This window comes from Aquarana catesbeiana, linkage group LG03 (assembly GCF_042186555.1).
Source record: "Aquarana catesbeiana isolate 2022-GZ linkage group LG03, ASM4218655v1, whole genome shotgun sequence".
NCBI classification, from domain to species: domain Eukaryota; kingdom Metazoa; phylum Chordata; class Amphibia; order Anura; family Ranidae; genus Aquarana; species Aquarana catesbeiana.
This window is the reverse complement of record NC_133326.1, coordinates 41,092,847-41,108,087: the sequence shown is the minus strand read 5'-3', so window position 1 is coordinate 41,108,087 and position 15,241 is coordinate 41,092,847. Positions and strand designations below refer to the sequence as shown.

The window sequence follows — 15,241 nt, the reverse complement described above, 5'->3', positions numbered from 1 at the left end:
TATACTGCTAATGTCACAATGTTACTATGCTATATACTGCTGATGAGAAAATAGTTTTGGCAGTTTATATTTACTAACATCTGATGTATTTCCATGTTCTGTGTACTGTGGGAGAGCAGATATAGTGAATGCAGAGTCCTGGGTTTAGTAACATTTTGGGGGTTATTTACTAAAGGAAAATCCACTTTGCACTGCAAGTGCACTTGGAAGTAAAGTCGCTGTAGATCCGAGGGGGACATGCAAAGAGAAGAAAAAACAGCATTTTAGCTTGTACTTGATTGGATGATAAAATCAGCAGAGCTTCCCCTCATTTCAGATCTACCCCTTAGATTTAGAGCGACTGCACTTTCAGTGCAAAGTGGAATTGCCTTTCGTAAATAACCCCCTTTACGTTACCGAATTGCACCTTTACTCTTCAACCTAAAATATAATTGTTTTCGGTAGAGGTCTTTTTTCACGAATAGGTTCTCAGTGCTGTCTGTAGTATGTTTTTAGGCATGTGCATACATGTGTGCTTCTCCTGTTCCTTGGATGGTGAATAATGATGTAAGTTGGCTTGAATATTGGAGCTCAGTCAGCAATGTAGAGTTGGTATCATGCTTTATTGCCTTTGGTGCCCAGGATTTACTGTCTTCTTCTTTTTTTTTTTTTTTCTTTTTAGGTTACACTACTGGCATACACAATTATAACATTTCCTTTCTGTACTCAGATCCTCAACTTAACGCTCTAAGTTTTTAGTGCAGCAGCCATGCAGCCTTTTTTTTATTAAAAGATTTATATTTATAAAATTTGAACGTGTGTGTGTGTGTGTATATATGTGTGTGTGTAATAAATATAAATAAATATATATATATATATATATATATATATATATATATATATATATATATATATATATATATATATATATATATATATATATATATATATATATATACTGTGTATGCAAGACTAACAGATGGGTTGTAGCACCACATCCCATTTATACTAAATAACTACTTTACTTTAGTTGTGCTTAAACACACCTGGGAACTTTTTTTTTTTTTTTCCAATAACTTAACACAGGCATACATTTTTTTTTATAATTTTCATTTGATAATGCTTTTATATGTATAGGTATTAAAGTATGGCCTTTTTTGTGTAAAAGGAATTTTATTCATTTTAGTGTTGTTAATTATCAAATAAAAATTATAACTTTTATCAATGTGTTAAAAGTGGTTGTAAACCCTTTACAACCACTTCATACTAATTATAGGCTTACCTGTAGCTACACTGGATACCTCCTAAACCTGCACGGTTTAGGAGATATTCCCGTATGTGCCGGCGTCATTGGCACATGCGCAGTTAAGCAAACTGAAGCAATGGCACGTGCCGTTGCTTCAGTTGTACTGTGCCGTTACCGGCGGCTCCCGCGTGCATGCGTGTGAGTGACGTCATCGCGGCTTCAGCCAATCACAGCGCCGGAGCCACGGTACCCGGAAGTAACACCCCCCCCCCCCCCCGGGGAGATGTTGGCCGCCGGAGCGGTGAACGAGGAGCGCTGCGGCGGTTTTGATCTCAGGTAAGTAATTCATAATGAACTAGTATGCTATGCATACTAGCTCATTATGCCTTTGTCTTGCAGGTATTTTTTTTTTTTTTTTTAAACGGGTTTACAACCACTTTAACCGCTTGCCGACCAGCCACCGTCCTTTTACTGCGGCAGGTTGGCACGATCCCCCGAACCGTCGTAGCTATACATCGGCTTGCAGGATCGGGATAGCAGGTGCGCGCGCCCGACGGTCGCGATGACCGCCGGCCACGAGAGACAGAACAGGGACGTGTGTATGTAAATGCACACTTCCCTGTTCTGTGACAGATTGTGTGTTCCTATTAGCTAGGAACCGAGATCCGTCACTTCCCCTAGTCAGTCCCCTCCCCCTTCAGTTAGAATCACTTCCCAGGGAACACAATTAACCCCTTGATCGTCCCCTAGGTTAACCCCTTCACTGCCAGTGACATTTTTACAGTAATCAGTGCATTTTTATAGCCCTGATCGCTGTATTAATGCCAGTGGTCCCAAAAATGTGTCAAAATTGTCCGATGTGTCCGCCATAATGTCGCAGTCACGATAAAAATCGCAGATCGCCGCCATTACTAGTAAAAAAAAAAAAAAATAATAAAAATGCTATAAATCTATCCCCTATTTTGTAGATGCTATAACTTTTGCGCAAACCAATTAATATATGCTTATTGCGATATTTTTGGTTTAAAAAAAAAATGTAGAAGAATTCATATTGGCCTAAACTGAGAAAAAATTTGCGCTTAAAAAAAAAAAATGGGGATATTTATTATAGCAAAAAGTACAAAATATTGTGTGTTTTCTTTTCAAAATTGTCGCTCTTTTTTTGTTTATAGCGCAAAAAATAAAAACTGCAGAGGTGATCAAATACCACCAAAAGAAAGCTCTATTTGTGGGGAAAAAAAGGACATCAATTTTACTTGGGTGCAATGTCGCACGACCGCGCAATTGTCAGTTAAAGCGACGCAGTGCCGTATCGCAAAAAATGGCCCTGTCATTGAACAGCCAAATCTTCCGGCACTGAAGTGGTTAAATCTATTGTTTGGCACCTGAAGTCCCCGGGTGTGTTTAAGCTCAACCAAAGTAGGTATTTACAGGCAGTCCCTGGGTAACAAACAAGATCGGTTCTTTAGGTTTGTTCTTAAAGGGTAACTCCACCTTCGTGGGGAAAAAAAAAAATCAAAGAAAAAAATATAGCGTGCACAATTGTGAGTCAAGTCATACTGTAATTGAATGTTATTAAAAATTACCTTTCCTTTTCAATCTGCAGCCTCTGTAGCGTATGTTGCAGCATATGTTTCTATAAATGCAATACACTACGGCTACATGGAGTTGTTCTGTACACAGAATGTTTACTGACCCCTCTCCAGAAACATAATTTCCTGCTTGTGTGATTGACTCACCAATTTTTCCAGAAGTCTGCCTAAGATACAAGTCAGATTTCAGGCATCTCTTGCAACAAAAATGTAATTTTTTGAGAGATACTTTCAATAGGAATGCGTCTAAAGCTTGGTTTCTCAATTCCAGTCCTCAAGGCGCCCCAACAGGTCATGTTTTCAGGCTTGCCATTATTTTGCACGGGTGATTTGATCAGTTTCACTGCCTTAGTAATTACCACAGCTGTTTGATGAGGGAAATCCTGAAAACATGACCTGTTGGGGCGCCTTGAGGGCTGGAGTTGAGAAACACTGGTCTAAAGGGATGCAGGCCCAGCAGATTTCCTCATTAGTGCCCTGTAGCTCCACACCTGACAGTTAATTATGAAACCACTTCCATTAGACCTACTCAGAACAGAGGCAATGACAAACACACATGGATTTCTTCAGAATAACAAAAGGTAGGAATCTGCAACAACGTTTGTTATAATCCTTGCAATGTACATAGATCACCCGGGGGGAATGTTTTTTTTCTCAACAAAAGTGGAGTTACGCTTTAAGTTGAATTTGTATGCAAGTTTGAACAGGTACATTTTTAAAGTGTAATTCCAACCAAAAACATCATTTTTTAAAGTTTGTTTTGCTGTCTGTGCCCCTGTTCAGAAGATTTCCTTCTGACAATTGAAAATTGTGGGTTGTTGTGGAAGCCAGAATTGGTGATAAAGCTTCAGTGGAACAATTCGGAGCCACACAGGGCCCCTTCGTCAGGCTGATTTGTGTTGTGATCATGCAATAAAATCCATTTGGACGCTATGTTGTCGATCCATGGTGTGCTGGCACTATCTCCTTTGTGACTTTCTGAACCAGTTCCCAGCTGGTTGTTGCTGCAGCACCCAAACCTGCTAGAGCTTATCCAGGAACGCGTGTGATGGGAATATGGAGTATTAAAGCTTCAGCTGAGACACCTTTTTCCCATAACCACTCACTCAACTTACAGGAGTGAATTTCCCTTCCTAGGGGTAGAATTCTTCTCACTTCCTGTTTTCTCCCTCCTTTTGTAAGTTTTATGTTTGTAACTCGGGGACTGCCTGTATATTAGAGCTGCACGATTCGAAAAAAAATGAGAATCTCATTCGTGGCGTAACATCATCTTTCACATTATACAAAAAAATTGAGCTAACTTTACTGCTTTTTTTTTTTTTTTTTTTAATCGAAGTGTATTTTTCACAAAAAATTGCATTTGAAAGACCGCTGCGCAAATACAGTGTGAAATAAAATATTGCAACGACCTCCATTTTATTCTGTAGAGTCGCTGCTAAAAAAATATATATAATGTTTGAGGGTCCTAAGTAAATTTCTAGCAGAAAATACTGATTTTAACTTCTAAGCAACAAATATCAGAAAAAGGCCTCGGCTCCATTCATACTTGAGCGTATCGATTACAGGCATTTTTTTAAGCTTTTTTTTTTTTTTTTTTTTTTTGCAGCTTTTTATAAGCTTTTTAGAAGTGTATTACAAGCATTTTATAGCTTCAGGCGTTTTTATTTAGCCAATAGAAAGCACTAGGGGGAGGAGAGGGAATTTGGGGTGGACAGCTGCTATTTGTTTTACAAGTGTTTACTAGCATTTTTCTGCTCAAGTCAGACAGTTCTATTGAAGTCTATGGTGCTTGTAATCTGTCAAAAAGCTTTTTTGAGCTTCAGGCGACAAAACGCTCAGATGTGAGCAGGGCCATTAAAATGAATGGGATTTTGCTTGTTGGGCGTTTTGGAACTTTAGAGATCAGGGTTTTACAAGCTGAAAAATTCTCTGCGTCTGAATTGATACACAAAGTTGCAGCTCGATTAGGGTTCCCCCATAGCAAGCTGCTTGCTGTGGGGGCACTTGACAGGAGGGAGGGACTAGTAGCAGCAAAGAGGGACCCGAGAAGAGGAGGATCTGGGCTGCTCTGTGCAAATCCACTGCACAGAGGAGGTAAGTATAACATGTTTGTTATTTAAAAAAAAAACAAAAAAAAAACAAGACTTTACAATCACTTTAACCTCTTTCAGAAAGATTGTTTCCCTCTGTCATTTCCACTAGTTTCCTGTTCCACCATCTTTAATTGGCTCAGACAGACCATCATCCAAACTTGTAGTTTTAAGGATCAGGGTCAACCCCTTCCCGTCAGGGCATACACTACTAGATCTGTGCGTTTTTCTTTGGCTTTTCAGCATCAAGCTACTAGTACATCCTTTTCTTGTCGAGGCGCATACTACCAGATATGTTGTTGCTTCATGAGTTTTTCAACATCAAGCAACTGTTTCCCAGATTTGTAAGGCCAGATTTGTTGCCCATCACCTAAGTTGGGTTGCTTTTAGACATCTTTTAAAGACTTCCTGTGTGTCTCAATTCATGGAAAAAAAATAAATTTTGTAAATTTTATAAGATCCTTTTCTTCAAGTCCACTGAGAGATGCTGGTCCCACTCTGTTTATGATCATGTTCTGGGTACTGTTTTGCTACAAAAGTGAGACAGTCTGGTAGTCAAAGGTGTTATCCTGTGATGTGATGGCCTACAGATTATTTTTTTTTTTTTTTTTAATTGTTTGCCAGTTTCCCACTTCCGGGTTATTGTTCCGTCCCTCGGATTGACAGTGGGTAGTGCAGTGGTAGTGACAGTGGTAGTGTAGACAGTTTCGCACAGTACTGCGGAGAGGGGTGAGTCTCCCTCCCAACGCTGAAGCACTGGAGTCATCTCCCGGCGTGTGCGGCACATACGAGTGGACCTAGACGCCGGCATCCATCTGTCCCCGCAGAGGGCTATATCTGCAGGCTTGTATGACCTTGCTACACAGGAGGTCCGACGTGTCTGGTAAGGGTACATCTCTAACAGCCTTTTGGAGCCACTGGTGGTTTGGAAGTTTCCTCTAATCCTCCTACTTTCCTCTCTTCACCCATATGGGATACACCAAAGGAACTGTTCAATGCGTTTTTTCTTTTGGGACTTTGAACTGAATGCGTTTTCTGTGCGATTTGAGTCATTTTCTATTTTTATTTATTTTTTATATTTTGATTGAACTTTCTACACTTTTTTTTCTCACTCTCCTTCACGGATATATATTGTAAATGCAATACTGAATATAATCACTCTGCACTGTTTTGTCACATATATACATTGTGGGTTACAGTGTTTTTGTGAATCCTTATTTGTAAACTAAATTTAAAATTAATGGTACATAATTGATGCACATTTTTGGTATACATATTGTTTGCCAGTGTCCAATTCTCCTGTAGGTGATAGTAAAACCTGAAGGTTAAAGTGGAGTTCCACCCACTTTTACAACTCTTCAGCATCCCTCACTAAACTGTGCACTGTAAACGAATTGGATATTTTTTTATGTTTTTTCTCAGCACCTACTGTATATTTGCTGTATTCATTTTTCACTTCCTCCTCCCTGGCCGCGGCCCATCGCATCATTTCCTGTTTGAAATGCCTTCTGGGAAGGGGCGGCAACTTCCTCTGACACCGCCGTTGCTATGCAAACCTGACCTGAAACCTATTACACTGCTTGTGCTGCACTGAGCATGTGCGAGATCTGCAAGGATGAGATCCAGGAAAAAATACAGTCTGGCTTCAGATGCCCACACTTAAGATGGCCACGGCCTGCTGTAAGTTTATAAAATAACAAACTACTGCTATAAACTAACAAAACAGACCTTAGTTTACAGACTAACTTTACTAGAATACATTAAGCTTGTGTATTATAGGGGTATTTTTATTTAAAAAGTATCATTTCAGCCGGAACACCACTTTAAAGACTTCCTGTGTCCCACAGTAGACAAGAAAAAGATTTTTATGGTGAGTTCAAAAATTGGGATTTTCCATTTCAAGCTGTTTCTTCGCTTGGCAACGTTACTCTGTGTACTAGAATCCCTAAATATCCTATCCTACCTTTTCTGCAGAGGACTTGAGGTCAAAACACATGCATACCCTGTATACAGGATTTTCCTCTTTGGTTAAGTTTTTTTTCAGTCAGTACACACAGACGTTTGCAGCTGCAGCTTTTCTTACTGCAACACTGTGACTGATTTTGTCAGTATAATACATGCATCGCTTTTCCTTTTCAACTCCTTTACTGGCAAAAAAAAAAAAAAAAAAGTCTAACGGACCTCATGGGGATATTTGTACAGTGCCACATTCAATACAACTATCCAGAACACCCTTAGGAATCCAATGCCACATCCCATACAACTATCCAGAACAACCTTAGGAATCCAATGCCACATCCCATAGAACTATCCAGAACAACCTTAGGGATCCAATGCCACATCCCATACAACTATTCATAACAAACCTAGGAATCCAATGATTCAGTAAAAAAAGGGACTTTAAAAGCTTTTCACATAAGGCAACGACTACACAGTTAAGAAATCTAAAATATACAAAATTGTATTCATCACAATCCATTGGTGAAACCATAGGTAGTCACATTACTTCTGCAAGCTACATAGTCACAAAGATCAGGCACCATGTGGTGCTAAAAACAAACAATACGTAGTTCATATACTGATTCTCACGCATTCATTGCAAATTCCAAGTCCGGCATGTTTTGCAGCTTAGGTCGCTGTTTCTTTAGGAGCAGAATGTGGAAATATCACAACTTAAAACATAGAGATGTCAATATAATTGGTGCCCTGTATCCACATCAATTCACCGATGGCAACTTTGCCCTGACCAACAAGGATGGGAGATGACATCAAAAACACTGGACTATGCAAGAAAGAGACCAGGGCCGCGGCAGATCCAGAATCGGGCAGCAATGTAACTTGTTTCTAGTATGTTGCTAGGACAAGATAACAAATACCAACTCCAGGGCACCTTGTGGTTCCTGAAGAAGCAGAGGCCTAAGCTGCGAAACACGTCAGTTTGGAGTTTCCAATGAATGCGCGCTAATCAGTCTATGAACTATGTATAGTTCGTGTTTAGCACCATATGGTGCATGATCTTTGTGACTGTTTAATTGTGGAAGCAGAATCAATATGGTTTTTCCAATATATTGTGATGCATATATTTTGTATGTTTGTCTTTATTTCCTGTGTTGTCATTGCCTTATGTACAGAGCCTTTAAAGTCCATTTTTTTTACTGAATCATTGGATTCCTAAGGTAACTCCTTTACCGCCATTTGCCTAGGTATTGCAGTGTGACAGACCGAAAACAAGCTCACAGTCCTAAATAGCACCTGTGAGCTTATTTTTAAAATGAATCAGCTAGCTCTCCACTATTTAAATCTTTTTTTATTATAGAAAACGTAGTTAGAACGCGGTGTAACATTATCCCATTAAAATCTAGGTCCTGTATGCAAGAGGGCTATAAAGGGCCCATACTAATCTCTGAATGTAATAGATGTGAAAAAATGACTTCTGCATAAACATCACATAACACGCATTGGGGTTGATTTACTAAAACTGGAGAGTGCAAAATCTGCATAGAAACCAATCAGCTTCCATGTTTTTGTTGTGTGGTGTTTTTTTATTTTTTTTTTTGTTAAAGCTTAATTAACCCCCCTGGCGGTTTTCCCAAGTGCGGCTCGGGGTTAAAATTCAGCACCATTAGCGGTAACCCCGAGCCACACTCGGGATCGCATTGCAGGATCCTGGTGCAGCGTTACTTACCTTGTCCCCAGGATCCTGCAATGTCCCCCGCTGTGTCTGCGGGCTCCGTCCTCTGCCCGAAGCCTCTCCGTGCCAGGCTCCGTTCCCTGCGAGCGTCGCGACGCACGGGGGCAGAGCCTGGCGGCAAATTCAAAAAACTGTAAAAATCATAACACATACAGTACTGTAATCTTACAGATTACAGTACTGTATGAAATGATTTCACATCCCTTTTGTCCCCAGTGCTTTGTCCTATGCCCTGCATGCAGTTCTATATTATATATACTGTTCTTTCTGGCTGGAAACTGGAGATTGTCCATAGCAACCAAAAAGTGTCCCTTTACGTCAAAAATGGTTTTAGACCAGCTAGAAAACTGCGATAGTAAATTAGAACACTTGCAGAATTGAGCGATAGTGAATCGTGGGGAAATTTATTTTATTATTATTTTTATTTTTTTTATTATTTATTTTTATTTATTATATTATAATTTATGTTTTTGTGTTTCAAACTTTATCATACCCGTGATATCTACTAGACTCTTGTTTGGACAGATTTAAGTGTGTTATTGTTAAGAATTACAGACCTACAATATAAAACGCCAAATTTCCATGCAAAATAAATGTACCGCTTTCAGCACCTAAAATCCAAAAGAATCATACCGCCAGGGAGGTTAAACAAGCTAGAACAAGTTAGAAGCTGTTTGGCTACAGCTGCACCAGATTTTGCACTCTCCGATTTTAGTAAATCTCCCTATTGTCCGAAAGGTAGGGAAAATCCCAGTAAGCTCGTATGAGCTGTCCAAAATACATCATGTCTTAGGACCAGGAGTCTCAATTCTCTATTAATCTAGACTTTAACCACTTCAGCCCTGGAAGATTTTCCCCCCTTCCTGACCAGAGCACTTTTTAAAATTTAGCACTGCGTCGCTCTAACTGACAGTTACGTGGTCGTGCGACGCTGTACCCAAATGAAATTTGCATCAGTTTTTTTCCCACAAATAGAGCTTTCTTTTGGTGGTATTTGATCACCTCTGCAGGTTTTTATTTTTTCCGCTATAAACAAAAAAAGAGCGTCAATTTTGGGGGGGGGGACTATTTCTTTGCTGTAATACATATCCCTAATTATTATTTTTTTTTTTTTTAAACAAATGTCTTCATCAGTTTAAGCCAATCTGTATTCTTCTACATATTTTTGGTAAAAAAAAAAAAAAAATCGCAATAAGCGTATATTGATTGGTTTGCGCAAACGTTATAGTATCTACAAACTATGGGAAAGTTTTATGGCATTTTTATTATATATATATATATATATATATATATATATATATATATATATATATATATATATATATATATTATATTATTTTTATTTTTTTTACTAGTAATGGCGGTGATCTGTGATTTTTTAGCGGTATTGCGACGGACAGATCTGACATTTTTTACACATTTTTGGGACTAGTGACATTTATACAGCGATCAGTGCTATAAATATGCACTGATCACTGTATAAATGTCACTGGTAGGGAAGGGGTTAACACTAGGGGGCGATCTGTTAAATGTGTTCCCTCATGTGTGTGCTCTAACTGTATGGGGATAGGACTGACTAGGAGGAGACATATTGTTCCTACTTGGTAGGAACAAACGACATGTCTCCTCTCCTCTGACAGAACAGGGATTTGTGTGTTTACACACACAAATCCCCGTGCTGGCTTTCGTGCACGCGACCGCCGGCCACTCGAATCGGGTCCCTTGCTGTGCAGCGCGTGTTCTCTGGCGGCTCTTGAAGGGAACCACATATGAGGTTTCGCACAGGGGTGCCATTCCGCCCCCGTAAAAAGACGTGAGCCGGTCGGGAACCGGTTAAAGGGCAAGTATCAAAAGCAGTTCTTATTTGGATGGAATCCCTTATTGAGGTTTGCACATGATTGTTCAGTGTGTCATTACAGGATATACCAGTATCCAGAATGAATATACCTCTTAAAAGATCTCTGACACAATCATATTTCAACAGGTGTCTATATCAATATTCTTTTAAGAGGCCTTTGTACTTTGAGAGTGTTGTCATCACACAGAGTTCAATGATAACACATGGACTGTGTTAAACAAGTGCCTGCTTGGCTGCTTCAAAGAATCAATATATAAAATGCTGTCTCAAAGACTTCAATAGTGTCACCACACATCCTATAGTGTCATTTGATTTGAAATTAGATGGCGCCTCTCCATATCCTGTTCAGGCGCGTTCCCTACTATAATTGCAATCTTCCACTATTTGGTAGTGTCTCAATTATAAGGATGTGGTGTGTATGTGTGCGTGTGTATGTACAGAGCCTTGCAAAAGTATTCACCCCCCCTGGCATTTTTTGTGTTATGTTGCATCACAACGTGGAATTTAACATGGATTGTTTGATTACAGAACATGCCTACAACTTTGAAGATTTTTTTTTTTTTTTTTATTGTGAAGCAAACAACAACTAGGACAAAATAACAGAAAATGACAATGTGCATAACTATTCACCCCCCCCTAAAGTTAATACTTTGTAGAGCCACCTTTTGCAGCTATCGCAGCTCCAAGTCGCTTTGGATAAGTCTCTATGAGCTTGCCACATCTTGCCACTGGGATTTTTGCCCATTCCTCATTGCAAAACTGCTCCTGCTCCTTCAAGTTGGATGGTTTGCGCTTGTGAACAACAATCTTTAAGTCTGACCACAGGTTTTCTATTGGATTGAGGTCTGGGCTTTGACTAGGCCATTCCAACACATTTATATTTTTACCCTTAAACCACTCAAGTGTTGATTTAGCAGTGTGTTTGGGGTCATTGTCCTGCTGGAAGGAGAACCTCCGTCCTAGCCTCAAATCACACACAGAGTGGTAAAGGTTTTGCTCAAGAATATCCCTGTATTTGGCACCATCCATCTTTCCCTCAACTCTGACTAGTTTCCCAGTCCCGACTGCTGAAAAACATCCCCACAGCATGATGCTGCCACCACCATGTTTCACTGTGGGGATGGTGTTCTTTGGGTGATGTGATGTGTTGGGTTTGCGCCAGACATAGCGTTTTCTTTGTTGGTCAAAAAGTTCAATTTTAGTCTCATCAGACCAGAGCACCTTCCTCCATACATTTTGGGAGTCTCCCACATGCCTTTTCGCAAACTCAAAACGTGCCATTTTGTTTTTTGCTGAAAGTAATGGATTTCTTCTGGCCACTCTGCCATAAAGCCCATCTCTATGGAGCGTACGGCTTATTGTCGTCCTATGTACAGATACTCCAGTCTCTGCTGTGGAACTCTGCAGCTCCTCCAGGGTTACCTTAGGTCTCTGTGGTGCCTCTCTGATTAATGCCCTCCTTGCCCGGTCCGTGAGTTTTGGTGTGCGGCCGTCTTTTGGCAGGTTTGCTGTTGTGCCATGTTCTTTCCATTTTGGTTATGATAGATTTGATGGTGCTCCTAGGGATCATCAAAGATTTGGATATTCTTTTTTTATAACCTAACCCTGACTTGTACTTCTCAACAACATAGTCCCTTACTTGTTTGGAGAGTTCCTTGGTCTTCATGGCAGTGTTTGGTTAGTGGTACCTCTTGCTTAGGTGTTGAAGCCTCTGGGGCCTTTCAAAAAGGTGTGTATATGTAATGACAGATCATGTGACACTTAGATCATCATTTCACTAATTATGTGACTTCTGAAGGTAGTTGGTTGCACCAGAGCTTTTTATGGGCTTCATAACAAAGGGGGTGAATACATACGCACATGCCAATTATCAGTTTTTTATTTCTGAAAAATAGTTTTATATATATATTTTTCTAATTTTACTTCACCAACTTAGACTATTATGTTCTGATCCATCACATATAATTCAGATAAAAAAAAACATTGAACTAAAGGCTGTAATGTTACATAATAGGTAGGGGGGTGAATACTTTTGCAAGGCACTGTGTGTGTGTGTGTGTGTGTGTGTGTGTGTGTGTATATATATATATATATATATATATATATATATATATATATATATATATATATATATATATATATATATATATGTATGTATATACAGTGGGGACGGAAAGTATTCAGACCCCCTTAAATTTTTCACTCTTTGTTATATTGCAGCCATTTGCTAAAATCATTTTTCATTTTTTTTCCCTCATTAATGTATACACAGCACCCCATATTGACAGAAAAACACAGAATTGTTGACGTTTTTGCAGATTTATTAAAAAAGAAAAACCGAAATATCACATGGTCCTAAGTATTTAGACCCTTTGCTCAGTATTCAATAGAAGCATCCTTTTGATACAGCCATGAGTCTTTTTGGGAAAGATGCAACAAGTTTTTCACACCTGGATTTGGGGATCCTCTGCCATTCCTCCTTGCAGATCCTCTCCAGTTCTGTCAGGTTGGATGGTAAACGTTGGTAGACAGCCATTTTTAAGTCTCTCCAAAGATGCTTAATTGGGTTTAAGTCAGGTCTCTGGCTGGGCCATTCAAGAACAGTCACGGACTTGTTGTGAAGCCACTCCTTCGTTGTTTTAGCTGTGTGCTTAGGGTCATTGTCTTGTTGGAAGGTAAACCTCCGGCCCAGTCCGAGGTCCTGAGCACTGTGGAGAAGGTTTTCGTCCAGGATATCCCTGTACTTGGCCACATTCATCTTTCCCTCGATTGCAACCAGTCGTCCTGTCCCTGCAGCTGAAAAACACCCCCACAGCATGATGCTGCCATCACCATGCTTCACTGTTGGGACTGTATTGGACAGGTGATGAGCAGTGCCTGGTTTTCTCCACACATACTGCTTAGAATTAAGGCCAAAAAGTTCTATCTTGGTCTCATCAGACCAGAGAATCTTATTTCTCATCATCTTGGAGTCCTTCATGTGTTTTTTTAGCAAACTCCATGCAGGCTTTCATGTGTCTTGCACTGAGGAGAGGCTTCCGTCGGGCCACTCTGCCATAAACCCCCGACTGGTGGAAGGCTGCAGTGATGGTTGACTTTCTACAACTTTCTCCCATCTCCCGACTGCATCTCTGAAGCTCAGCCACAGTGATCTTTGGGTTCTTCTTTACCTCTCTCACCAAGGCTCTTCTCCCCCGATAGCTCAGTTTGGCCGGACGGCCAGCTCTAGGAAGGGTTCTGGTAGTCCCAAACGTTTTCCATTTAAGGACTATGGAGGCCACTGTGCTCTTAGGAACCTTAAGTGCAGCAGAAATTTTTTTGTGACCTTGGCCAGATTTGTGCCTTGCCACAATTATGTCTCTGAGCTCTTCAGGCAGTTCCTTTGACTTCATGATTCTCATTTGCTCTGACATGCACTGTGAGCTGTAAGGTCTTGTATAGACAGGTGTGTGGCTTTCCTAATCAAGTCCAATCAGTATAATCAAACACAGCTGGACTCAAATGAAGGTGTAGAACTATCTCAAGGATGATCAGAAGAAATGGACAGCACCTGAGTTAAATATGAGTGTCACAGCAAAGGGTCTGAATACTTAGGACCATGTGATATTTCAGTTTTTCTTTTTTAATAAATCTGCAAAAATGTCAACAATTCTGTGTTTTTCTGTCAATATGGGGTGCTGTGTGTACATTAATGAGGAAAAAAATGAACTTAAATGATTTTAGCAAATGGCTGCAATATAACAAAGAGTGAAAAATTTAAGGGGGTCTGAATACATTCCGTCCCCACTGTATATGTGTGTATAATATATATATATGTGTGTGTGTGTATATATATATCAGCACTGATTTCTGGCAGGGTCAACAGGTATTATTCTGTGTATTATTTTTTTTATTATTAATAAACAAAACATTGGAAAATGCATGATGTACCAATTTTTTTTTTTTTTTCTGCTTAACCACTTAAGGATAGCCCCACGTACATATACTGTGACATGGTGTCCCTTTAGCGCAAAATCACGTACCTGTACTAGATTTTTTTTTTTTTTTTTTCTTCTGGGTCTGGGGTGTGTGCGCCGCCGGCGACCTGCTTCCGCTGTGATTGGCTCCCGCTGTGGCCAATCAGCGGGTCCCGCTGGTCATTCCAGAGGCAGACAGAATGATGCTCTGCCTATGTTAACAAGGCAGAATCACCGTTCTGTGACAGGAGAAGACCGAGATCTTGTGTTTCTGCTAAGCAGGAACACAGGTCTCTGTCTTCTTACAGTACAAGCATCTACCCCACAGTTAGTAAGCACTCCCAGGGAACACATTTAACCCTTTGCTTGCCCCTGTGGTTAACCCCTTCCCTGCCAGTGTCATTAGTACAGTTACAGTACATATTATTTAGCTCTGGTCCCCAAATAAGTGTCACTTTGTGTCTCGATTTGTCCGCTGCAATGTCGCAGTCCCGCTAAAAATTGCCATCATTACTAGTAAAAATCAATCTATAAAAATTGCATCAACGTATCCCATAGTTTGTAGACGCTAAAACTTTTGTGCAAACCAATTTATGCTTACTGGGATTTTTTTTTTACCAAAAACATGTAGCAGAATACATATTGGTCTTAATTGATGAAGAAATTAGATTTTTTACATTTTTTTTTTTTTTTATTGGGTGTGTGTTTTGTTTTTTTACATTGTAGGCTTTTTTTGTTTATAGCGCAAAAAATATAAACTGCAGAGGTGATCAAATGCTACCAAAAGAAAGCTCTATTTTTGGGTACAGCGTCGCACGCCCGCGCAATT

At 39.9% G+C, this 15,241-nt stretch overlaps 1 protein-coding gene across 1 annotated transcript in view; it reads left to right on the top strand.

The window, feature by feature from the left end:
• DET1 (DET1 partner of COP1 E3 ubiquitin ligase) overlaps positions 1 to 803 on the top strand; it is an 82,217-nt gene extending 81,414 nt beyond the window's left edge. The window contains exon 6 of the mRNA XM_073618435.1: positions 662 to 803. The gene's annotated coding sequence lies outside the window, so the exon portion shown is untranslated. The remainder of the gene's footprint in view (positions 1 to 661) is intronic.
• Positions 804 to 15,241: the final 14,438 nt, after the last annotated feature.